Genomic DNA, 20,648 nt, shown 5'->3' on the forward strand with positions numbered 1-20,648 from the left:
CTTTTTTCATCCTTCACAGGGGCTGGGTGTGGCTGCTTCTGTGACATCATCACTCTATGCAAATCCTCAGGGCTCACTGCGCTCCGGCCGAGTGCCCGGTTTATGGCATTTTCTGGTGTTTGCGGCTAACTGTAGCTCTGGGCAAGTGCGGCGGAGCTTTCCCGTGGGCTGTGTTTCCCGCGTTCAGTGCCGATCAAGGGAGAGAGTGAGCGAGCGAGCGCTTCGCAAAGTCGCCCCCTGCTGGGCAGCGAGGGCTGCAACCGGCGGCCTGCCTGCGTGCAAGAGCAACTCATACTTACCTGGCAGGGGAGATACCATGATCACGAAGGTGGTTCTCCCAGGGTGAGGCCCGTCCATTGCACTCCGGGCAGGTTGACCCCTGCGATTTCCCCAAATGCGGGAAACTCGACTGCATAATTTGTGGTAGTGGGGGACTGCGTTCGCGCTTTCCCCTGATGAGCACCGGTTAACGACAGAGCAGGCGTGCCGCTGAGGATCCCTTGCTGGCTGGGGACAGTGGGGAGAGCATGCGGGACTCGGTCCTTTATCTGCACTGCGACAGAGAAGGCTTTTTTCATCCTTCACAGGGGCTGGGTGTGGCTGCTTCTGTGACATCATCACTCTATGCAAATCCTCAGGGCTCACTGCGCTCCGGCCGAGTGCCCGGTTTATGGCATTTTCTGGTGTTTGCGGCTAACTGTAGCTCTGGGCAAGTGCGGCGGAGCTTTCCCGTGGGCTGTGTTTCCCGCGTTCAGTGCCGATCAAGGGAGAGAGTGAGCGAGCGAGCGCTTCGCAAAGTCGCCCCCTGCTGGGCAGCGAGGGCTGCAACCGGCGGCCTGCCTGCGTGCAAGAGCAACTCATACTTACCTGGCAGGGGAGATACCATGATCACGAAGGTGGTTCTCCCAGGGTGAGGCCCGTCCATTGCACTCCGGGCAGGTTGACCCCTGCGATTTCCCCAAATGCGGGAAACTCGACTGCATAATTTGTGGTAGTGGGGGACTGCGTTCGCGCTTTCCCCTGATGAGCACCGGTTAACGACAGAGCAGGCGTGCCGCTGAGGATCCCTTGCTGGCTGGGGACAGTGGGGAGAGCATGCGGGACTCGGTCCTTTATCTGCACTGCGACAGAGAAGGCTTTTTTCATCCTTCACAGGGGCTGGGTGTGGCTGCTTCTGTGACATCATCACTCTATGCAAATCCTCAGGGCTCACTGCGCTCCGGCCGAGTGCCCGGTTTATGGCATTTTCTGGTGTTTGCGGCTAACTGTAGCTCTGGGCAAGTGCGGCGGAGCTTTCCCGTGGGCTGTGTTTCCCGCGTTCAGTGCCGATCAAGGGAGAGAGTGAGCGAGCGAGCGCTTCGCAAAGTCGCCCCCTGCTGGGCAGCGAGGGCTGCAACCGGCGGCCTGCCTGCGTGCAAGAGCAACTCATACTTACCTGGCAGGGGAGATACCATGATCACGAAGGTGGTTCTCCCAGGGTGAGGCCCGTCCATTGCACTCCGGGCAGGTTGACCCCTGCGATTTCCCCAAATGCGGGAAACTCGACTGCATAATTTGTGGTAGTGGGGGACTGCGTTCGCGCTTTCCCCTGATGAGCACCGGTTAACGACAGAGCAGGCGTGCCGCTGAGGATCCCTTGCTGGCTGGGGACAGTGGGGAGAGCATGCGGGACTCGGTCCTTTATCTGCACTGCGACAGAGAAGGCTTTTTTCATCCTTCACAGGGGCTGGGTGTGGCTGCTTCTGTGACATCATCACTCTATGCAAATCCTCAGGGCTCACTGCGCTCCGGCCGAGTGCCCGGTTTATGGCATTTTCTGGTGTTTGCGGCTAACTGTAGCTCTGGGCAAGTGCGGCGGAGCTTTCCCGTGGGCTGTGTTTCCCGCGTTCAGTGCCGATCAAGGGAGAGAGTGAGCGAGCGAGCGCTTCGCAAAGTCGCTCCCTGCTGGGCAGCGAGGGCTGCAACCGGCGGCCTGCCTGCGTGCAAGAGCAACTCATACTTACCTGGCAGGGGAGATACCATGATCACGAAGGTGGTTCTCCCAGGGTGAGGCCCGTCCATTGCACTCCGGGCAGGTTGACCCCTGCGATTTCCCCAAATGCGGGAAACTCGACTGCATAATTTGTGGTAGTGGGGGACTGCGTTCGCGCTTTCCCCTGATGAGCACCGGTTAACGACAGAGCAGGCGTGCCGCTGAGGATCCCTTGCTGGCTGGGGACAGTGGGGAGAGCATGCGGGACTCGGTCCTTTATCTGCACTGCGACAGAGAAGGCTTTTTTCATCCTTCACAGGGGCTGGGTGTGGCTGCTTCTGTGACATCATCACTCTATGCAAATCCTCAGGGCTCACTGCGCGCCGGCCGAGTGCCCGGTTTATGGCATTTTCTGGTGTTTGCGGCTAACTGTAGCTCTGGGCAAGTGCGGCGGAGCTTTCCCGTGGGCTGTGTTTCCCGCGTTCAGTGCCGATCAAGGGAGAGAGTGAGCGAGCGAGCGCTTCGCAAAGTCGCCCCCTGCTGGGCAGCGAGGGCTGCAACCGGCGGCCTGCCTGCGTGCAAGAGCAACTCATACTTACCTGGCAGGGGAGATACCATGATCACGAAGGTGGTTCTCCCAGGGTGAGGCCCGTCCATTGCACTCCGGGCAGGTTGACCCCTGCGATTTCCCCAAATGCGGGAAACTCGACTGCATAATTTGTGGTAGTGGGGGACTGCGTTCGCGCTTTCCCCTGATGAGCACCGGTTAACGACAGAGCAGGCGTGCCGCTGAGGATCCCTTGCTGGCTGGGGACAGTGGGGAGAGCATGCGGGACTCGGTCCTTTATCTGCACTGCGACAGAGAAGGCTTTTTTCATCCTTCACAGGGGCTGGGTGTGGCTGCTTCTGTGACATCATCACTCTATGCAAATCCTCAGGGCTCACTGCGCGCCGGCCGAGTGCCCGGTTTATGGCATTTTCTGGTGTTTGCGGCTAACTGTAGCTCTGGGCAAGTGCGGCGGAGCTTTCCCGTGGGCTGTGTTTCCCGCGTTCAGTGCCGATCAAGGGAGAGAGTGAGCGAGCGAGCGCTTCGCAAAGTCGCCCCCTGCTGGGCAGCGAGGGCTGCAACCGGCGGCCTGCCTGCGTGCAAGAGCAACTCATACTTACCTGGCAGGGGAGATACCATGATCACGAAGGTGGTTCTCCCAGGGTGAGGCCCGTCCATTGCACTCCGGGCAGGTTGACCCCTGCGATTTCCCCAAATGCGGGAAACTCGACTGCATAATTTGTGGTAGTGGGGGACTGCGTTCGCGCTTTCCCCTGATGAGCACCGGTTAACGACAGAGCAGGCGTGCCGCTGAGGATCCCTTGCTGGCTGGGGACAGTGGGGAGAGCATGCGGGACTCGGTCCTTTATCTGCACTGCGACAGAGAAGGCTTTTTTCATCCTTCACAGGGGCTGGGTGTGGCTGCTTCTGTGACATCATCACTCTATGCAAATCCTCAGGGCTCACTGCGCGCCGGCCGAGTGCCCGGTTTATGGCATTTTCTGGTGTTTGCGGCTAACTGTAGCTCTGGGCAAGTGCGGCGGAGCTTTCCCGTGGGCTGTGTTTCCCGCGTTCAGTGCCGATCAAGGGAGAGAGTGAGCGAGCGAGCGCTTCGCAAAGTCGCCCCCTGCTGGGCAGCGAGGGCTGCAACCGGCGGCCTGCCTGCGTGCAAGAGCAACTCATACTTACCTGGCAGGGGAGATACCATGATCACGAAGGTGGTTCTCCCAGGGTGAGGCCCGTCCATTGCACTCCGGGCAGGTTGACCCCTGCGATTTCCCCAAATGCGGGAAACTCGACTGCATAATTTGTGGTAGTGGGGGACTGCGTTCGCGCTTTCCCCTGATGAGCACCGGTTAACGACAGAGCAGGCGTGCCGCTGAGGATCCCTTGCTGGCTGGGGACAGTGGGGAGAGCATGCGGGACTCGGTCCTTTATCTGCACTGCGACAGAGAAGGCTTTTTTCATCCTTCACAGGGGCTGGGTGTGGCTGCTTCTGTGACATCATCACTCTATGCAAATCCTCAGGGCTCACTGCGCTCCGGCCGAGTGCCCGGTTTATGGCATTTTCTGGTGTTTGCGGCTAACTGTAGCTCTGGGCAAGTGCGGCGGAGCTTTCCCGTGGGCTGTGTTTCCCGCGTTCAGTGCCGATCAAGGGAGAGAGTGAGCGAGCGAGCGCTTCGCAAAGTCGCCCCCTGCTGGGCAGCGAGGGCTGCAACCGGCGGCCTGCCTGCGTGCAAGAGCAACTCATACTTACCTGGCAGGGGAGATACCATGATCACGAAGGTGGTTCTCCCAGGGTGAGGCCCGTCCATTGCACTCCGGGCAGGTTGACCCCTGCGATTTCCCCAAATGCGGGAAACTCGACTGCATAATTTGTGGTAGTGGGGGACTGCGTTCGCGCTTTCCCCTGATGAGCACCGGTTAACGACAGAGCAGGCGTGCCGCTGAGGATCCCTTGCTGGCTGGGGACAGTGGGGAGAGCATGCGGGACTCGGTCCTTTATCTGCACTGCGACAGAGAAGGCTTTTATCATCCTTCACAGGGGCTGGGTGTGGCTGCTTCTGTGACATCATCACTCTATGCAAATCCTCAGGGCTCACTGCGCTCCGGCCGAGTGCCCGGTTTATGGCATTTTCTGGTGTTTGCGGCTAACTGTAGCTCTGGGCAAGTGCGGCGGAGCTTTCCCGTGGGCTGTGTTTCCCGCGTTCAGTGCCGATCAAGGGAGAGAGTGAGCGAGCGAGCGCTTCGCAAAGTCGCCCCCTGCTGGGCAGCGAGGGCTGCAACTGGCGGCCTGCCTGCGTGCAAGAGCAACTCATACTTACCTGGCAGGGGAGATACCATGATCACGAAGGTGGTTCTCCCAGGGTGAGACCCGTCCATTGCACTCCGGGCAGGTTGACCCCTGCGATTTCCCCAAATGCGGGAAACTCGACTGCATAATTTGTGGTAGTGGGGGACTGCGTTCGCGCTTTCCCCTGATGAGCACCGGTTAACGACAGAGCAGGCGTGCCGCTGAGGATCCCTTGCTGGCTGGGGACAGTGGGGAGAGCATGCGGGACTCGGTCCTTTATCTGCACTGCGACAGAGAAGGCTTTTTTCATCCTTCACAGGGGCTGGGTGTGGCTGCTTCTGTGACATCATCACTCTATGCAAATCCTCAGGGCTCACTGCGCGCCGGCCGAGTGCCCGGTTTATGGCATTTTCTGGTGTTTGCGGCTAACTGTAGCTCTGGGCAAGTGCGGCGGAGCTTTCCCGTGGGCTGTGTTTCCCGCGTTCAGTGCCGATCAAGGGAGAGAGTGAGCGAGCGAGCGCTTCGCAAAGTCGCCCCCTGCTGGGCAGCGAGGGCTGCAACCGGCGGCCTGCCTGCGTGCAAGAGCAACTCATACTTACCTGGCAGGGGAGATACCATGATCACGAAGGTGGTTCTCCCAGGGTGAGGCCCGTCCATTGCACTCCGGGCAGGTTGACCCCTGCGATTTCCCCAAATGCGGGAAACTCGACTGCATAATTTGTGGTAGTGGGGGACTGCGTTCGCGCTTTCCCCTGATGAGCACCGGTTAACGACAGAGCAGGCGTGCCGCTGAGGATCCCTTGCTGGCTGGGGACAGTGGGGAGAGCATGCGGGACTCGGTCCTTTATCTGCACTGCGACAGAGAAGGCTTTTTTCATCCTTCACAGGGGCTGGGTGTGGCTGCTTCTGTGACATCATCACTCTATGCAAATCCTCAGGGCTCACTGCGCTCCGGCCGAGTGCCCGGTTTATGGCATTTTCTGGTGTTTGCGGCTAACTGTAGCTCTGGGCAAGTGCGGCGGAGCTTTCCCGTGGGCTGTGTTTCCCGCGTTCAGTGCCGATCAAGGGAGAGAGTGAGCGAGCGAGCGCTTCGCAAAGTCGCCCCCTGCTGGGCAGCGAGGGCTGCAACCGGCGGCCTGCCTGCGTGCAAGAGCAACTCATACTTACCTGGCAGGGGAGATACCATGATCACGAAGGTGGTTCTCCCAGGGTGAGGCCCGTCCATTGCACTCCGGGCAGGTTGACCCCTGCGATTTCCCCAAATGCGGGAAACTCGACTGCATAATTTGTGGTAGTGGGGGACTGCGTTCGCGCTTTCCCCTGATGAGCACCGGTTAACGACAGAGCAGGCGTGCCGCTGAGGATCCCTTGCTGGCTGGGGACAGTGGGGAGAGCATGCGGGACTCGGTCCTTTATCTGCACTGCGACAGAGAAGGCTTTTTTCATCCTTCACAGGGGCTGGGTGTGGCTGCTTCTGTGACATCATCACTCTATGCAAATCCTCAGGGCTCACTGCGCTCCGGCCGAGTGCCCGGTTTATGGCATTTTCTGGTGTTTGCGGCTAACTGTAGCTCTGGGCAAGTGCGGCGGAGCTTTCCCGTGGGCTGTGTTTCCCGCGTTCAGTGCCGATCAAGGGAGAGAGTGAGCGAGCGAGCGCTTCGCAAAGTCGCCCCCTGCTGGGCAGCGAGGGCTGCAACCGGCGGCCTGCCTGCGTGCAAGAGCAACTCATACTTACCTGGCAGGGGAGATACCATGATCACGAAGGTGGTTCTCCCAGGGTGAGGCCCGTCCATTGCACTCCGGGCAGGTTGACCCCTGCGATTTCCCCAAATGCGGGAAACTCGACTGCATAATTTGTGGTAGTGGGGGACTGCGTTCGCGCTTTCCCCTGATGAGCACCGGTTAACGACAGAGCAGGCGTGCCGCTGAGGATCCCTTGCTGGCTGGGGACAGTGGGGAGAGCATGCGGGACTCGGTCCTTTATCTGCACTGCGACAGAGAAGGCTTTTTTCATCCTTCACAGGGGCTGGGTGTGGCTGCTTCTGTGACATCATCACTCTATGCAAATCCTCAGGGCTCACTGCGCGCCGGCCGAGTGCCCGGTTTATGGCATTTTCTGGTGTTTGCGGCTAACTGTAGCTCTGGGCAAGTGCGGCGGAGCTTTCCCGTGGGCTGTGTTTCCCGCGTTCAGTGCCGATCAAGGGAGAGAGTGAGCGAGCGAGCGCTTCGCAAAGTCGCCCCCTGCTGGGCAGCGAGGGCTGCAACCGGCGGCCTGCCTGCGTGCAAGAGCAACTCATACTTACCTGGCAGGGGAGATACCATGATCACAAAGGTGGTTCTCCCAGGGTGAGGCCCGTCCATTGCACTCCGGGCAGGTTGACCCCTGCGATTTCCCCAAATGCGGGAAACTCGACTGCATAATTTGTGGTAGTGGGGGACTGCGTTCGCGCTTTCCCCTGATGAGCACCGGTTAACGACAGAGCAGGCGTGCCGCTGAGGATCCCTTGCTGGCTGGGGACAGTGGGGAGAGCATGCGGGACTCGGTCCTTTATCTGCACTGTGACAGAGAAGGCTTTTTTCATCCTTCACAGGGGCTGGGTGTGGCTGCTTCTGTGACATCATCACTCTATGCAAATCCTCAGGGCTCACTGCGCGCCGGCCGAGTGCCCGGTTTATGGCATTTTCTGGTGTTTGCGGCTAACTGTAGCTCTGGGCAAGTGCGGCGGAGCTTTCCCGTGGGCTGTGTTTCCCGCGTTCAGTGCCGATCAAGGGAGAGAGTGAGCGAGCGAGCGCTTCGCAAAGTCGCCCCCTGCTGGGCAGCGAGGGCTGCAACCGGCGGCCTGCCTGCGTGCAAGAGCAACTCATACTTACCTGGCAGGGGAGATACCATGATCACGAAGGTGGTTCTCCCAGGGTGAGGCCCGTCCATTGCACTCCGGGCAGGTTGACCCCTGCGATTTCCCCAAATGCGGGAAACTCGACTGCATAATTTGTGGTAGTGGGGGACTGCGTTCGCGCTTTCCCCTGATGAGCACCGGTTAACGACAGAGCAGGCGTGCCGCTGAGGATCCCTTGCTGGCTGGGGACAGTGGGGAGAGCATGCGGGACTCGGTCCTTTATCTGCACTGCGACAGAGAAGGCTTTTTTCATCCTTCACAGGGGCTGGGTGTGGCTGCTTCTGTGACATCATCACTCTATGCAAATCCTCAGGGCTCACTGCGCGCCGGCCGAGTGCCCGGTTTATGGCATTTTCTGGTGTTTGCGGCTAACTGTAGCTCTGGGCAAGTGCGGCGGAGCTTTCCCGTGGGCTGTGTTTCCCGCGTTCAGTGCCGATCAAGGGAGAGAGTGAGCGAGCGAGCGCTTCGCAAAGTCGCCCCCTGCTGGGCAGCGAGGGCTGCAACCGGCGGCCTGCCTGCGTGCAAGAGCAACTCATACTTACCTGGCAGGGGAGATACCATGATCACGAAGGTGGTTCTCCCAGGGTGAGGCCCGTCCATTGCACTCCGGGCAGGTTGACCCCTGCGATTTCCCCAAATGCGGGAAACTCGACTGCATAATTTGTGGTAGTGGGGGACTGCGTTCGCGCTTTCCCCTGATGAGCACCGGTTAACGACAGAGCAGGCGTGCCGCTGAGGATCCCTTGCTGGCTGGGGACAGTGGGGAGAGCATGCGGGACTCGGTCCTTTATCTGCACTGCGACAGAGAAGGCTTTTTTCATCCTTCACAGGGGCTGGGTGTGGCTGCTTCTGTGACATCATCACTCTATGCAAATCCTCAGGGCTCACTGCGCGCCGGCCGAGTGCCCGGTTTATGGCATTTTCTGGTGTTTGCGGCTAACTGTAGCTCTGGGCAAGTGCGGCGGAGCTTTCCCGTGGGCTGTGTTTCCCGCGTTCAGTGCCGATCAAGGGAGAGAGTGAGCGAGCGAGCGCTTCGCAAAGTCGCCCCCTGCTGGGCAGCGAGGGTTGCAACCGGCGGCCTGCCTGCGTGCAAGAGCAACTCATACTTACCTGGCAGGGGAGATACCATGATCACGAAGGTGGTTCTCCCAGGGTGAGGCCCGTCCATTGCACTCCGGGCAGGTTGACCCCTGCGATTTCCCCAAATGCGGGAAACTCGACTGCATAATTTGTGGTAGTGGGGGACTGCGTTCGCGCTTTCCCCTGATGAGCACCGGTTAACGACAGAGCAGGCGTGCTGCTGAGGATCCCTTGCTGGCTGGGGACAGTGGGGAGAGCATGCGGGACTCGGTCCTTTATCTGCACTGCGACAGAGAAGGCTTTTTTCATCCTTCACAGGGGCTGGGTGTGGCTGCTTCTGTGACATCATCACTCTATGCAAATCCTCAGGGCTCACTGCGCGCCGGCCGAGTGCCCGGTTTATGGCATTTTCTGGTGTTTGCGGCTAACTGTAGCTCTGGGCAAGTGCGGCGGAGCTTTCCCGTGGGCTGTGTTTCCCGCGTTCAGTGCCGATCAAGGGAGAGAGTGAGCGAGCGAGCGCTTCGCAAAGTCGCCCCCTGCTGGGCAGCGAGGGCTGCAACCGGCGGCCTGCCTGCGTGCAAGAGCAACTCATACTTACCTGGCAGGGGAGATACCATGATCACGAAGGTGGTTCTCCCAGGGTGAGGCCCGTCCATTGCACTCCGGGCAGGTTGACCCCTGCGATTTCCCCAAATGCGGGAAACTCGACTGCATAATTTGTGGTAGTGGGGGACTGCGTTCGCGCTTTCCCCTGATGAGCACCGGTTAACGACAGAGCAGGCGTGCCGCTGAGGATCCCTTGCTGGCTGGGGACAGTGGGGAGAGCATGCGGGACTCGGTCCTTTATCTGCACTGCGACAGAGAAGGCTTTTTTCATCCTTCACAGGGGCTGGGTGTGGCTGCTTCTGTGACATCATCACTCTATGCAAATCCTCAGGGCTCACTGCGCGCCGGCCGAGTGCCCGGTTTATGGCATTTTCTGGTGTTTGCGGCTAACTGTAGCTCTGGGCAAGTGCGGCGGAGCTTTCCCGTGGGCTGTGTTTCCCGCGTTCAGTGCCGATCAAGGGAGAGAGTGAGCGAGCGAGCGCTTCGCAAAGTCGCCCCCTGCTGGGCAGCGAGGGCTGCAACCGGCGGCCTGCCTGCGTGCAAGAGCAACTCATACTTACCTGGCAGGGGAGATACCATGATCACGAAGGTGGTTCTCCCAGGGTGAGGCCCGTCCATTGCACTCCGGGCAGGTTGACCCCTGCGATTTCCCCAAATGCGGGAAACTCGACTGCATAATTTGTGGTAGTGGGGGACTGCGTTCGCGCTTTCCCCTGATGAGCACCGGTTAACGACAGAGCAGGCGTGCCGCTGAGGATCCCTTGCTGGCTGGGGACAGTGGGGAGAGCATGCGGGACTCGGTCCTTTATCTGCACTGCGACAGAGAAGGCTTTTTTCATCCTTCACAGGGGCTGGGTGTGGCTGCTTCTGTGACATCATCACTCTATGCAAATCCTCAGGGCTCACTGCGCGCCGGCCGAGTGCCCGGTTTATGGCATTTTCTGGTGTTTGCGGCTAACTGTAGCTCTGGGCAAGTGCGGCGGAGCTTTCCCGTGGGCTGTGTTTCCCGCGTTCAGTGCCGATCAAGGGAGAGAGTGAGCGAGCGAGCGCTTCGCAAAGTCGCCCCCTGCTGGGCAGCGAGGGCTGCAACCGGCGGCCTGCCTGCGTGCAAGAGCAACGCATACTTACCTGGCAGGGGAGATACCATGATCACGAAGGTGGTTCTCCCAGGGTGAGGCCCGTCCATTGCACTCCGGGCAGGTTGACCCCTGCGATTTCCCCAAATGCGGGAAACTCGAATGCATAATTTGTGGTAGTGGGGGACTGCGTTCGCGCTTTCCCCTGATGAGCACCGGTTAACGACAGAGCAGGCGTGCCGCTGAGGATCCCTTGCTGGCTGGGGACAGTGGGGAGAGCATGCGGGACTCGGTCCTTTATCTGCACTGCGACAGAGAAGGCTTTTTTCATCCTTCACAGGGGCTGGGTGTGGCTGCTTCTGTGACATCATCACTCTATGCAAATCCTCAGGGCTCACTGCGCTCCGGCCGAGTGCCCGGTTTATGGCATTTTCTGGTGTTTGCGGCTAACTGTAGTTTTGGGCAAGTGCGGCGGAGCTTTCCCGTGGGCTGTGTTTCCCGCGTTCAGTGCCGATCAAGGGAGAGAGTGAGCGAGCGAGCGCTTCGCAAAGTCGCCCCCTGCTGGGCAGCGAGGGCTGCAACCGGCGGCCTGCCTGCGTGCAAGAGCAACTCATACTTACCTGGCAGGGGAGATACCATGATCACGAAGGTGGTTCTCCCAGGGTGAGGCCCGTCCATTGCACTCCGGGCAGGTTGACCCCTGCGATTTCCCCAAATGCGGGAAACTCGACTGCATAATTTGTGGTAGTGGGGGACTGCGTTCGCGCTTTCCCCTGATGAGCACCGGTTAACGACAGAGCAGGCGTGCCGCTGAGGATCCCTTGCTGGCTGGGGACAGTGGGGAGAGCATGCGGGACTCGGTCCTTTATCTGCACTGCGACAGAGAAGGCTTTTTTCATCCTTCACAGGGGCTGGGTGTGGCTGCTTCTGTGACATCATCACTCTATGCAAATCCTCAGGGCTCACTGCGCGCCGGCCGAGTGCCCGGTTTATGGCATTTTCTGGTGTTTGCGGCTAACTGTAGCTCTGGGCAAGTGCGGCGGAGCTTTCCCGTGGGCTGTGTTTCCCGCGTTCAGTGCCGATCAAGGGAGAGAGTGAGCGAGCGAGCGCTTCGCAAAGTCGCCCCCTGCTGGGCAGCGAGGGCTGCAACCGGCGGCCTGCCTGCGTGCAAGAGCAACTCATACTTACCTGGCAGGGGAGATACCATGATCACGAAGGTGGTTCTCCCAGGGTGAGGCCCGTCCATTGCACTCCGGGCAGGTTGACCCCTGCGATTTCCCCAAATGCGGGAAACTCGACTGCATAATTTGTGGTAGTGGGGGACTGCGTTCGCGCTTTCCCCTGATGAGCACCGGTTAACGACAGAGCAGGCGTGCCGCTGAGGATCCCTTGCTGGCTGGGGACAGTGGGGAGAGCATGCGGGACTCGGTCCTTTATCTGCACTGCGACAGAGAAGGCTTTTTTCATCCTTCACAGGGGCTGGGTGTGGCTGCTTCTGTGACATCATCACTCTATGCAAATCCTCAGGGCTCACTGCGCGCCGGCCGAGTGCCCGGTTTATGGCATTTTCTGGTGTTTGCGGCTAACTGTAGCTCTGGGCAAGTGCGGCGGAGCTTTCCCGTGGGCTGTGTTTCCCGCGTTCAGTGCCGATCAAGGGAGAGAGTGAGCGAGCGAGCGCTTCGCAAAGTCGCCCCCTGCTGGGCAGCGAGGGCTGCAACCGGCGGCCTGCCTGCGTGCAAGAGCAACGCATACTTACCTGGCAGGGGAGATACCATGATCACGAAGGTGGTTCTCCCAGGGTGAGGCCCGTCCATTGCACTCCGGGCAGGTTGACCCCTGCGATTTCCCCAAATGCGGGAAACTCGACTGCATAATTTGTGGTAGTGGGGGACTGCGTTCGCGCTTTCCCCTGATGAGCACCGGTTAACGACAGAGCAGGCGTGCCGCTGAGGATCCCTTGCTGGCTGGGGACAGTGGGGAGAGCATGCGGGACTCGGTCCTTTATCTGCACTGCGACAGAGAAGGCTTTTTTCATCCTTCACAGGGGCTGGGTGTGGCTGCTTCTGTGACATCATCACTCTATGCAAATCCTCAGGGCTCACTGCGCTCCGGCCGAGTGCCCGGTTTATGGCATTTTCTGGTGTTTGCGGCTAACTGTAGCTCTGGGCAAGTGCGGCGGAGCTTTCCCGTGGGCTGTGTTTCCCGCATTCAGTGCCGATCAAGGGAGAGAGTGAGCGAGCGAGCGCTTCGCAAAGTCGCCCCCTGCTGGGCAGCGAGGGCTGCAACCGGCGGCCTGCCTGCGTGCAAGAGCAACTCATACTTACCTGGCAGGGGAGATACCATGATCACGAAGGTGGTTCTCCCAGGGTGAGGCCCGTCCATTGCACTCCGGGCAGGTTGACCCCTGCGATTTCCCCAAATGCGGGAAACTCGACTGCATAATTTGTGGTAGTGGGGGACTGCGTTCGCGCTTTCCCCTGATGAGCACCGGTTAACGACAGAGCAGGCGTGCCGCTGAGGATCCCTTGCTGGCTGGGGACAGTGGGGAGAGCATGCGGGACTCGGTCCTTTATCTGCACTGCGACAGAGAAGGCTTTTTTCATCCTTCACAGGGGCTGGGTGTGGCTGCTTCTGTGACATCATCACTCTATGCAAATCCTCAGGGCTCACTGCGCTCCGGCCGAGTGCCCGGTTTATGGCATTTTCTGGTGTTTGCGGCTAACTGTAGCTCTGGGCAAGTGCGGCGGAGCTTTCCCGTGGGCTGTGTTTCCCGCGTTCAGTGCCGATCAAGGGAGAGAGTGAGCGAGCGAGCGCTTCGCAAAGTCGCCCCCTGCTGGGCAGCGAGGGCTGCAACCGGCGGCCTGCCTGCGTGCAAGAGCAACTCATACTTACCTGGCAGGGGAGATACCATGATCACGAAGGTGGTTCTCCCAGGGTGAGGCCCGTCCATTGCACTCCGGGCAGGTTGACCCCTGCGATTTCCCCAAATGCGGGAAACTCGACTGCATAATTTGTGGTAGTGGGGGACTGCGTTCGCGCTTTCCCCTGATGAGCACCGGTTAACGACAGAGCAGGCGTGCCGCTGAGGATCCCTTGCTGGCTGGGGACAGTGGGGAGAGCATGCGGGACTCGGTCCTTTATCTGCACTGCGACAGAGAAGGCTTTTTTCATCCTTCACAGGGGCTGGGTGTGGCTGCTTCTGTGACATCATCACTCTATGCAAATCCTCAGGGCTCACTGCGCTCCGGCCGAGTGCCCGGTTTATGGCATTTTCTGGTGTTTGCGGCTAACTGTAGCTCTGGGCAAGTGCGGCGGAGCTTTCCCGTGGGCTGTGTTTCCCGCGTTCAGTGCCGATCAAGGGAGAGAGTGAGCGAGCGAGCGCTTCGCAAAGTCGCCCCCTGCTGGGCAGCGAGGGCTGCAACCGGCGGCCTGCCTGCGTGCAAGAGCAACTCATACTTACCTGGCAGGGGAGATACCATGATCACGAAGGTGGTTCTCCCAGGGTGAGGCCCGTCCATTGCACTCCGGGCAGGTTGACCCCTGCGATTTCCCCAAATGCGGGAAACTCGACTGCATAATTTGTGGTAGTGGGGGACTGCGTTCGCGCTTTCCCCTGATGAGCACCGGTTAACGACAGAGCAGGCGTGCCGCTGAGGATCCCTTGCTGGCTGGGGACAGTGGGGAGAGCATGCGGGACTCGGTCCTTTATCTGCACTGCGACAGAGAAGGCTTTTTTCATCCTTCACAGGGGCTGGGTGTGGCTGCTTCTGTGACATCATCACTCTATGCAAATCCTCAGGGCTCACTGCGCGCCGGCCGAGTGCCCGGTTTATGGCATTTTCTGGTGTTTGCGGCTAACTGTAGCTCTGGGCAAGTGCGGCGGAGCTTTCCCGTGGGCTGTGTTTCCCGCGTTCAGTGCCGATCAAGGGAGAGAGTGAGCGAGCGAGCGCTTCGCAAAGTCGCCCCCTGCTGGGCAGCGAGGGCTGCAACCGGCGGCCTGCCTGCGTGCAAGAGCAACTCATACTTACCTGGCAGGGGAGATACCATGATCACGAAGGTGGTTCTCCCAGGGTGAGGCCCGTCCATTGCACTCTGGGCAGGTTGACCCCTGCGATTTCCCCAAATGCGGGAAACTCGACTGCATAATTTGTGGTAGTGGGGGACTGCGTTCGCGCTTTCCCCTGATGAGCACCGGTTAACGACAGAGCAGGCGTGCCGCTGAGGATCCCTTGCTGGCTGGGGACAGTGGGGAGAGCATGCGGGACTCGGTCCTTTATCTGCACTGCGACAGAGAAGGCTTTTTTCATCCTTCACAGGGGCTGGGTGTGGCTGCTTCTGTGACATCATCACTCTATGCAAATCCTCAGGGCTCACTGCGCTCCGGCCGAGTGCCCGGTTTATGGCATTTTCTGGTGTTTGCGGCTAACTGTAGCTCTGGGCAAGTGCGGCGGAGCTTTCCCGTGGGCTGTGTTTCCCGCGTTCAGTGCCGATCAAGGGAGAGAGTGAGCGAGCGAGCGCTTCGCAAAGTCGCCCCCTGCTGGGCAGCGAGGGCTGCAACCGGCGGCCTGCCTGCGTGCAAGAGCAACTCATACTTACCTGGCAGGGGAGATACCATGATCACGAAGGTGGTTCTCCCAGGGTGAGGCCCGTCCATTGCACTCCGGGCAGGTTGACCCCTGCGATTTCCCCAAATGCGGGAAACTCGACTGCATAATTTGTGGTAGTGGGGGACTGCGTTCGCGCTTTCCCCTGATGAGCACCGGTTAACGACAGAGCAGGCGTGCCGCTGAGGATCCCTTGCTGGCTGGGGACAGTGGGGAGAGCATGCGGGACTCGGTCCTTTATCTGCACTGCGACAGAGAAGGCTTTTTTCATCCTTCACAGGGGCTGGGTGTGGCTGCTTCTGTGACATCATCACTCTATGCAAATCCTCAGGGCTCACTGCGCTCCGGCCGAGTGCCCGGTTTATGGCATTTTCTGGTGTTTGCGGCTAACTGTAGCTCTGGGCAAGTGCGGCGGAGCTTTCCCGTGGGCTGTGTTTCCCGCGTTCAGTGCCGATCAAGGGAGAGAGTGAGCGAGCGAGCGCTTCGCAAAGTCGCCCCCTGCTGGGCAGCGAGGGCTGCAACCGGCGGCCTGCCTGCGTGCAAGAGCAACTCATACTTACCTGGCAGGGGAGATACCATGATCACGAAGGTGGTTCTCCCAGGGTGAGGCCCGTCCATTGCACTCCGGGCAGGTTGACCCCTGCGATTTCCCCAAATGCGGGAAACTCGACTGCATAATTTGTGGTAGTGGGGGACTGCGTTCGCGCTTTCCCCTGATGAGCACCGGTTAACGACAGAGCAGGCGTGCCGCTGAGGATCCCTTGCTGGCTGGGGACAGTGGGGAGAGCATGCGGGACTCGGTCCTTTATCTGCACTGCGACAGAGAAGGCTTTTTTCATCCTTCACAGGGGCTGGGTGTGGCTGCTTCTGTGACATCATCACTCTATGCAAATCCTCAGGGCTCACTGCGCGCCGGCCGAGTGCCCGGTTTATGGCATTTTCTGGTGTTTGCGGCTAACTGTAGCTCTGGGCAAGTGCGGCGGAGCTTTCCCGTGGGCTGTGTTTCCCGCGTTCAGTGCCGATCAAGGGAGAGAGTGAGCGAGCGAGCGCTTCGCAAAGTCGCCCCCTGCTGGGCAGCGAGGGCTGCAACCGGCGGCCTGCCTGCGTGCAAGAGCAACTCATACTTACCTGGCAGGGGAGATACCATGATCACGAAGGTGGTTCTCCCAGGGTGAGGCCCGTCCATTGCACTCCGGGCAGGTTGACCCCTGCGATTTCCCCAAATGCGGGAAACTCGACTGCATAATTTGTGGTAGTGGGGGACTGCGTTCGCGCTTTCCCCTGATGAGCACCGGTTAACGACAGAGCAGGCGTGCCGCTGAGGATCCCTTGCTGGCTGGGGACAGTGGGGAGAGCATGCGGGACTCGGTCCTTTATCTGCACTGCGACAGAGAAGGCTTTTTTCATCCTTCACAGGGGCTGGGTGTGGCTGCTTCTGTGACATCATCACTCTATGCAAATCCTCAGGGCTCACTGCGCTCCGGCCGAGTGCCCGGTTTATGGCATTTTCTGGTGTTTGCGGCTAACTGTAGCTCTGGGCAAGTGCGGCGGAGCTTTCCCGTGGGCTGTGTTTCCCGCGTTCAGTGCCGATCAAGGGAGAGAGTGAGCGAGCGAGCGCTTCGCAAAGTCGCCCCCTGCTGGGCAGCGAGGGCTGCAACCGGCGGCCTGCCTGCGTGCAAGAGCAACTCATACTTACCTGGCAGGGGAGATACCATGATCACGAAGGTGGTTCTCCCAGGGTGAGGCCCGTCCATTGCACTCCGGGCAGGTTGACCCCTGCGATTTCCCCAAATGCGGGAAACTCGACTGCATAATTTGTGGTAGTGGGGGACTGCGTTCGCGCTTTCCCCTGATGAGCACCGGTTAACGACAGAGCAGGCGTGCCGCTGAGGATCCCTTGCTGGCTGGGGACAGTGGGGAGAGCATGCGGGACTCGGTCCTTTATCTGCACTGCGACAGAGAAGGCTTTTTTCATCCTTCACAGGGGCTGGGTGTGGCTGCTTCTGTGACATCATCACTCTATGCAAATCCTCAGGGCTCACTGCGCTCTGGCCGAGTGCCCGGTTTATGGCATTTTCTGGTGTTTGCGGCTAACTGTAGCTCTGGGCAAGTGCGGCGGAGCTTTCCCGTGGGCTGTGTTTCCCGCGTTCAGTGCCGATCAAGGGAGAGAGTGAGCGAGCGAGCGCTTCGCAAAGTCGCCCCCTGCTGGGCAGCGAGGGCTGCAACCGGCGGCCTGCCTGCGTGCAAGAGCAACTCATACTTACCTGGCAGGGGAGATACCATGATCACGAAGGTGGTTCTCCCAGGGTGAGGCCCGTCCATTGCACTCCGGGCAGGTTGACCCCTGCGATTTCCCCAAATGCGGGAAACTCGACTGCATAATTTGTGGTAGTGGGGGACTGCGTTCGCGCTTTCCCCTGATGAGCACCGGTTAACGACAGAGCAGGCGTGCCGCTGAGGATCCCTTGCTGGCTGGGGACAGTGGGGAGAGCATGCGGGACTCGGTCCTTTATCTGCACTGCGACAGAGAAGGCTTTTTTCATCCTTCACAGGGGCTGGGTGTGGCTGCTTCTGTGACATCATCACTCTATGCAAATCCTCAGGGCTCACTGCGCGCCGGCCGAGTGCCCGGTTTATGGCATTTTCTGGTGTTTGCGGCTAACTGTAGCTCTGGGCAAGTGCGGCGGAGCTTTCCCGTGGGCTGTGTTTCCCGCGTTCAGTGCCGATCAAGGGAGAGAGTGAGCGAGCGAGCGCTTCGCAAAGTCGCCCCCTGCTGGGCAGCGAGGGCTGCAACCGGCGGCCTGCCTGCGTGCAAGAGCAACTCATACTTACCTGGCAGGGGAGATACCATGATCACGAAGGTGGTTCTCCCAGGGTGAGGCCCGTCCATTGCACTCCGGGCAGGTTGACCCCTGCGATTTCCCCAAATGCGGGAAACTCGACTGCATAATTTGTGGTAGTGGGGGACTGCGTTCGCGCTTTCCCCTGATGAGCACCGGTTAACGACAGAGCAGGCGTGCCGCTGAGGATCCCTTGCTGGCTGGGGACAGTGGGGAGAGCATGCGGGACTCGGTCCTTTATCTGCACTGCGACAGAGAAGGCTTTTTTCATCCTTCACAGGGGCTGGGTGTGGCTGCTTCTGTGACATCATCACTCTATGCAAATCCTCAGGGCTCACTGCGCTCCGGCCGAGTGCCCGGTTTATGGCATTTTCTGGTGTTTGCGGCTAACTGTAGCTCTGGGCAAGTGCGGCGGAGCTTTCCCGTGGGCTGTGTTTCCCGCGTTCAGTGCCGATCAAGGGAGAGAGTGAGCGAGCGAGCGCTTCGCAAAGTCGCCCCCTGCTGGGCAGCGAGGGCTGCAACCGGCGGCCTGCCTGCGTGCAAGAGCAACTCATACTTACCTGGCAGGGGAGATACCATGATCACGAAGGTGGTTCTCCCAGGGTGAGGCCCGTCCATTGCACTCCGGGCAGGTTGACCCCTGCGATTTCCCCAAATGCGGGAAACTCGACTGCATAATTTGTGGTAGTGGGGGACTGCGTTCGCGCTTTCCCCTGATGAGCACCGGTTAACGACAGAGCAGGCGTGCCGCTGAGGATCCCTTGCTGGCTGGGGACAGTGGGGAGAGCATGCGGGACTCGGTCCTTTATCTGCACTGCGACAGAGAAGGCTTTTTTCATCCTTCACAGGGGCTGGGTGTGGCTGCTTCTGTGACATCATCACTCTATGCAAATCCTCAGGGCTCACTGCGCGCCGGCCGAGTGCCCGGTTTATGGCATTTTCTGGTGTTTGCGGCTAACTGTAGCTCTGGGCAAGTGCGGCGGAGCTTTCCCGTGGGCTGTGTTTCCCGCGTTCAGTGCCGATCAAGGGAGAGAGTGAGCGAGCGAGCGCTTCGCAAAGTCGCCCCCTGCTGGGCAGCGAGGGCTGCAACCGGCGGCCTGCCTGCGTGCAAGAGCAACTCATACTTACCTGGCAGGGGAGATACCATGATCACGAAGGTGGTTCTCCCAGGGTGAGGCCCGTCCATTGCACTCCGGGCAGGTTGACCCCTGCGATTTCCATAAATGCGGGAAACTCGACTGCATAATTTGTGGTAGTGGGGGACTGCGTTCGCGCTTTCCCCTGATGAGCACCGGTTAACGACAGAGCAGGTGTGCCGCTGAGGATCCCTTGTTGGCTGGGGACAGTGGGGAGAGCATGCGGGACTCGGTCCTTTATCTGCACTGCGACAGAGAAGGCTTTTTTCATCCTTCACAGGGGCTGGGTGTGGCTGCTTCTGTGACATCATCACTCTATGCAAATCCTCAGGGCTCACTGCGCGCCGGCCGAGTGCCCGGTTTATGGCATTTTTTGGTGTTTGCGGCTAACTGTATTTCTGGGCAAGTGCGGCGGAGCTTTCCCGTGGGCTGTGTTTCCCGCGTTCAGTGCCGATCAAGGGAGAGAGTGAGCGAGCGAGCGCTTCGCAAAGTCGCCCCCTGCTGGGCAGCGAGGGCTGCAACCGGCGGCCTGCCTGTGTGCAAGAGCAACTCATACTTACCTGGCAGGGGAGATACCATGATCACGAAGGTGGTTCTCCCAGGGTGAGGCCCGTCCATTGCACTCCGGGCAGGTTGACCCCTGCGATTTCCCCAAATGCGGGAAACTCGACTGCATAATTTGTGGTAGTGGGGGACTGCGTTCGCGCTTTCCCCTGATGAGCACCGGTTAACGACAGAGCAGGCGTGCCGCTGAGGATCCCTTGCTGGCTGGGGACAGTGGGGAGAGCATGCGGGACTCGGTCCTTTATCTGCACTGCGACAGAGAAGGCTTTTTTCATCCTTCACAGGGGCTGGGTGTGGCTGCTTCTGTGACATCATCACTCTATGCAAATCCTCAGGGCTCACTGCGCTCCGGCCGAGTGCCCGGTTTATGGCATTTTCTGGTGTTTGCGGCTAACTGTAGCTCTGGGCAAGTGCGGCGGAGCTTTCCCGTGGGCTGTGTTTCCCGCGTTCAGTGCCGATCAAGGGAGAGAGTGAGCGAGCGAGCGCTTCGCAAAGTCGCCCCCTGCTGGGCAGCGAGGCGAGGGCTGCAACCGGCGGCCTGCCTGCGTGCAAGAGCAACTCATACTTACCTGGCAGGGGAGATACCATGATCACGAAGGTGGTTCTCCCAGGGTGAGGCCCGTCCATTGCACTCCGGGCAGGTTGACCCCTGCGATTTCCCCAAATGCGGGAAACTCGACTGCATAATTTGTGGTAGTGGGGGACTGCGTTCGCGCTTTCCCCTGATGAGCACCGGTTAACGACAGAGCAGGCGTGCCGCTGAGGATCCCTTGCTGGCTGGGGACAGTGGGGAGAGCATGCGGGACTCGGTCCTTTATCTGCACTGCGACAGAGAAGGCTTTTTTCATCCTTCACAGGGGCTGGGTGTGGCTGCTTCTGTGACATCATCACTCTATGCAAATCCTCAGGGCTCACTGCGCTCCGGCCGAGTGCCCGGTTTATGGCATTTTCTGGTGTTTGCGGCTAACTGTAGCTCTGGGCAAGTGCGGCGGAGCTTTCCCGTGGGCTGTGTTTCCCGCGTTCAGTGCCGATC

At 59.7% G+C, this 20,648-nt stretch overlaps 36 non-coding genes across 36 annotated transcripts; all 36 read left to right on the top strand.

Moving 5' to 3' along the window:
- Positions 1-291: 291 nt before the first annotated feature.
- On the top strand, positions 292-455 carry LOC137520575 (U1 spliceosomal RNA). Its single transcript, XR_011021899.1, has one exon. It is a non-coding gene; the product is annotated as a U1 spliceosomal RNA (small nuclear RNA).
- A 404-nt stretch (positions 456-859) lies between these two features.
- LOC137520576 (U1 spliceosomal RNA) lies at positions 860-1,023 on the top strand. The gene has a single exon (XR_011021900.1). It is a non-coding gene; the product is annotated as a U1 spliceosomal RNA (small nuclear RNA).
- A 404-nt stretch (positions 1,024-1,427) lies between these two features.
- On the top strand, positions 1,428-1,591 carry LOC137520577 (U1 spliceosomal RNA). Its single transcript, XR_011021901.1, has one exon. It is a non-coding gene; the product is annotated as a U1 spliceosomal RNA (small nuclear RNA).
- A 404-nt stretch (positions 1,592-1,995) lies between these two features.
- Positions 1,996-2,159, top strand: LOC137520578 (U1 spliceosomal RNA). Its single transcript, XR_011021902.1, has one exon. It is a non-coding gene; the product is annotated as a U1 spliceosomal RNA (small nuclear RNA).
- A 404-nt stretch (positions 2,160-2,563) lies between these two features.
- On the top strand, positions 2,564-2,727 carry LOC137519720 (U1 spliceosomal RNA). The gene has a single exon (XR_011021097.1). It is a non-coding gene; the product is annotated as a U1 spliceosomal RNA (small nuclear RNA).
- A 404-nt stretch (positions 2,728-3,131) lies between these two features.
- LOC137519721 (U1 spliceosomal RNA) lies at positions 3,132-3,295 on the top strand. The gene has a single exon (XR_011021098.1). It is a non-coding gene; the product is annotated as a U1 spliceosomal RNA (small nuclear RNA).
- Positions 3,296-3,699: 404 nt separating this feature from the next.
- On the top strand, positions 3,700-3,863 carry LOC137519722 (U1 spliceosomal RNA). The gene has a single exon (XR_011021099.1). It is a non-coding gene; the product is annotated as a U1 spliceosomal RNA (small nuclear RNA).
- A 404-nt stretch (positions 3,864-4,267) lies between these two features.
- LOC137519723 (U1 spliceosomal RNA) lies at positions 4,268-4,431 on the top strand. The gene has a single exon (XR_011021100.1). It is a non-coding gene; the product is annotated as a U1 spliceosomal RNA (small nuclear RNA).
- A 404-nt stretch (positions 4,432-4,835) lies between these two features.
- On the top strand, positions 4,836-4,999 carry LOC137520151 (U1 spliceosomal RNA). The gene has a single exon (XR_011021489.1). It is a non-coding gene; the product is annotated as a U1 spliceosomal RNA (small nuclear RNA).
- A 404-nt stretch (positions 5,000-5,403) lies between these two features.
- LOC137519724 (U1 spliceosomal RNA) lies at positions 5,404-5,567 on the top strand. Its single transcript, XR_011021101.1, has one exon. It is a non-coding gene; the product is annotated as a U1 spliceosomal RNA (small nuclear RNA).
- Positions 5,568-5,971: 404 nt separating this feature from the next.
- Positions 5,972-6,135, top strand: LOC137519726 (U1 spliceosomal RNA). The gene has a single exon (XR_011021103.1). It is a non-coding gene; the product is annotated as a U1 spliceosomal RNA (small nuclear RNA).
- Positions 6,136-6,539: 404 nt separating this feature from the next.
- On the top strand, positions 6,540-6,703 carry LOC137519727 (U1 spliceosomal RNA). Its single transcript, XR_011021104.1, has one exon. It is a non-coding gene; the product is annotated as a U1 spliceosomal RNA (small nuclear RNA).
- Positions 6,704-7,107: 404 nt separating this feature from the next.
- On the top strand, positions 7,108-7,271 carry LOC137519927 (U1 spliceosomal RNA). Its single transcript, XR_011021295.1, has one exon. It is a non-coding gene; the product is annotated as a U1 spliceosomal RNA (small nuclear RNA).
- Positions 7,272-7,675: 404 nt separating this feature from the next.
- Positions 7,676-7,839, top strand: LOC137519728 (U1 spliceosomal RNA). The gene has a single exon (XR_011021105.1). It is a non-coding gene; the product is annotated as a U1 spliceosomal RNA (small nuclear RNA).
- A 404-nt stretch (positions 7,840-8,243) lies between these two features.
- LOC137519729 (U1 spliceosomal RNA) lies at positions 8,244-8,407 on the top strand. The gene has a single exon (XR_011021106.1). It is a non-coding gene; the product is annotated as a U1 spliceosomal RNA (small nuclear RNA).
- A 404-nt stretch (positions 8,408-8,811) lies between these two features.
- LOC137519731 (U1 spliceosomal RNA) lies at positions 8,812-8,975 on the top strand. Its single transcript, XR_011021107.1, has one exon. It is a non-coding gene; the product is annotated as a U1 spliceosomal RNA (small nuclear RNA).
- Positions 8,976-9,379: 404 nt separating this feature from the next.
- Positions 9,380-9,543, top strand: LOC137519732 (U1 spliceosomal RNA). The gene has a single exon (XR_011021108.1). It is a non-coding gene; the product is annotated as a U1 spliceosomal RNA (small nuclear RNA).
- A 404-nt stretch (positions 9,544-9,947) lies between these two features.
- Positions 9,948-10,111, top strand: LOC137519733 (U1 spliceosomal RNA). The gene has a single exon (XR_011021109.1). It is a non-coding gene; the product is annotated as a U1 spliceosomal RNA (small nuclear RNA).
- Positions 10,112-10,515: 404 nt separating this feature from the next.
- On the top strand, positions 10,516-10,679 carry LOC137519997 (U1 spliceosomal RNA). Its single transcript, XR_011021364.1, has one exon. It is a non-coding gene; the product is annotated as a U1 spliceosomal RNA (small nuclear RNA).
- Positions 10,680-11,083: 404 nt separating this feature from the next.
- On the top strand, positions 11,084-11,247 carry LOC137519734 (U1 spliceosomal RNA). Its single transcript, XR_011021110.1, has one exon. It is a non-coding gene; the product is annotated as a U1 spliceosomal RNA (small nuclear RNA).
- Positions 11,248-11,651: 404 nt separating this feature from the next.
- Positions 11,652-11,815, top strand: LOC137519735 (U1 spliceosomal RNA). The gene has a single exon (XR_011021111.1). It is a non-coding gene; the product is annotated as a U1 spliceosomal RNA (small nuclear RNA).
- Positions 11,816-12,219: 404 nt separating this feature from the next.
- On the top strand, positions 12,220-12,383 carry LOC137519736 (U1 spliceosomal RNA). The gene has a single exon (XR_011021112.1). It is a non-coding gene; the product is annotated as a U1 spliceosomal RNA (small nuclear RNA).
- A 404-nt stretch (positions 12,384-12,787) lies between these two features.
- On the top strand, positions 12,788-12,951 carry LOC137519738 (U1 spliceosomal RNA). The gene has a single exon (XR_011021114.1). It is a non-coding gene; the product is annotated as a U1 spliceosomal RNA (small nuclear RNA).
- Positions 12,952-13,355: 404 nt separating this feature from the next.
- On the top strand, positions 13,356-13,519 carry LOC137519739 (U1 spliceosomal RNA). Its single transcript, XR_011021115.1, has one exon. It is a non-coding gene; the product is annotated as a U1 spliceosomal RNA (small nuclear RNA).
- Positions 13,520-13,923: 404 nt separating this feature from the next.
- On the top strand, positions 13,924-14,087 carry LOC137519740 (U1 spliceosomal RNA). The gene has a single exon (XR_011021116.1). It is a non-coding gene; the product is annotated as a U1 spliceosomal RNA (small nuclear RNA).
- Positions 14,088-14,491: 404 nt separating this feature from the next.
- On the top strand, positions 14,492-14,655 carry LOC137519905 (U1 spliceosomal RNA). The gene has a single exon (XR_011021273.1). It is a non-coding gene; the product is annotated as a U1 spliceosomal RNA (small nuclear RNA).
- A 404-nt stretch (positions 14,656-15,059) lies between these two features.
- LOC137519741 (U1 spliceosomal RNA) lies at positions 15,060-15,223 on the top strand. Its single transcript, XR_011021117.1, has one exon. It is a non-coding gene; the product is annotated as a U1 spliceosomal RNA (small nuclear RNA).
- Positions 15,224-15,627: 404 nt separating this feature from the next.
- LOC137519742 (U1 spliceosomal RNA) lies at positions 15,628-15,791 on the top strand. The gene has a single exon (XR_011021118.1). It is a non-coding gene; the product is annotated as a U1 spliceosomal RNA (small nuclear RNA).
- A 404-nt stretch (positions 15,792-16,195) lies between these two features.
- Positions 16,196-16,359, top strand: LOC137519743 (U1 spliceosomal RNA). Its single transcript, XR_011021119.1, has one exon. It is a non-coding gene; the product is annotated as a U1 spliceosomal RNA (small nuclear RNA).
- A 404-nt stretch (positions 16,360-16,763) lies between these two features.
- On the top strand, positions 16,764-16,927 carry LOC137519744 (U1 spliceosomal RNA). The gene has a single exon (XR_011021120.1). It is a non-coding gene; the product is annotated as a U1 spliceosomal RNA (small nuclear RNA).
- A 404-nt stretch (positions 16,928-17,331) lies between these two features.
- LOC137519745 (U1 spliceosomal RNA) lies at positions 17,332-17,495 on the top strand. The gene has a single exon (XR_011021121.1). It is a non-coding gene; the product is annotated as a U1 spliceosomal RNA (small nuclear RNA).
- Positions 17,496-17,899: 404 nt separating this feature from the next.
- On the top strand, positions 17,900-18,063 carry LOC137519747 (U1 spliceosomal RNA). Its single transcript, XR_011021122.1, has one exon. It is a non-coding gene; the product is annotated as a U1 spliceosomal RNA (small nuclear RNA).
- Positions 18,064-18,467: 404 nt separating this feature from the next.
- On the top strand, positions 18,468-18,631 carry LOC137519748 (U1 spliceosomal RNA). Its single transcript, XR_011021123.1, has one exon. It is a non-coding gene; the product is annotated as a U1 spliceosomal RNA (small nuclear RNA).
- Positions 18,632-19,035: 404 nt separating this feature from the next.
- LOC137520026 (U1 spliceosomal RNA) lies at positions 19,036-19,199 on the top strand. The gene has a single exon (XR_011021393.1). It is a non-coding gene; the product is annotated as a U1 spliceosomal RNA (small nuclear RNA).
- A 404-nt stretch (positions 19,200-19,603) lies between these two features.
- Positions 19,604-19,767, top strand: LOC137519750 (U1 spliceosomal RNA). Its single transcript, XR_011021125.1, has one exon. It is a non-coding gene; the product is annotated as a U1 spliceosomal RNA (small nuclear RNA).
- Positions 19,768-20,176: 409 nt separating this feature from the next.
- On the top strand, positions 20,177-20,340 carry LOC137519751 (U1 spliceosomal RNA). The gene has a single exon (XR_011021126.1). It is a non-coding gene; the product is annotated as a U1 spliceosomal RNA (small nuclear RNA).
- The last annotated feature ends 308 nt before the right edge of the window (positions 20,341-20,648 follow it).

Source organism: Hyperolius riggenbachi, chromosome 5 (assembly GCF_040937935.1).
Source record: "Hyperolius riggenbachi isolate aHypRig1 chromosome 5, aHypRig1.pri, whole genome shotgun sequence".
NCBI lineage: Eukaryota > Metazoa > Chordata > Amphibia > Anura > Hyperoliidae > Hyperolius > Hyperolius riggenbachi.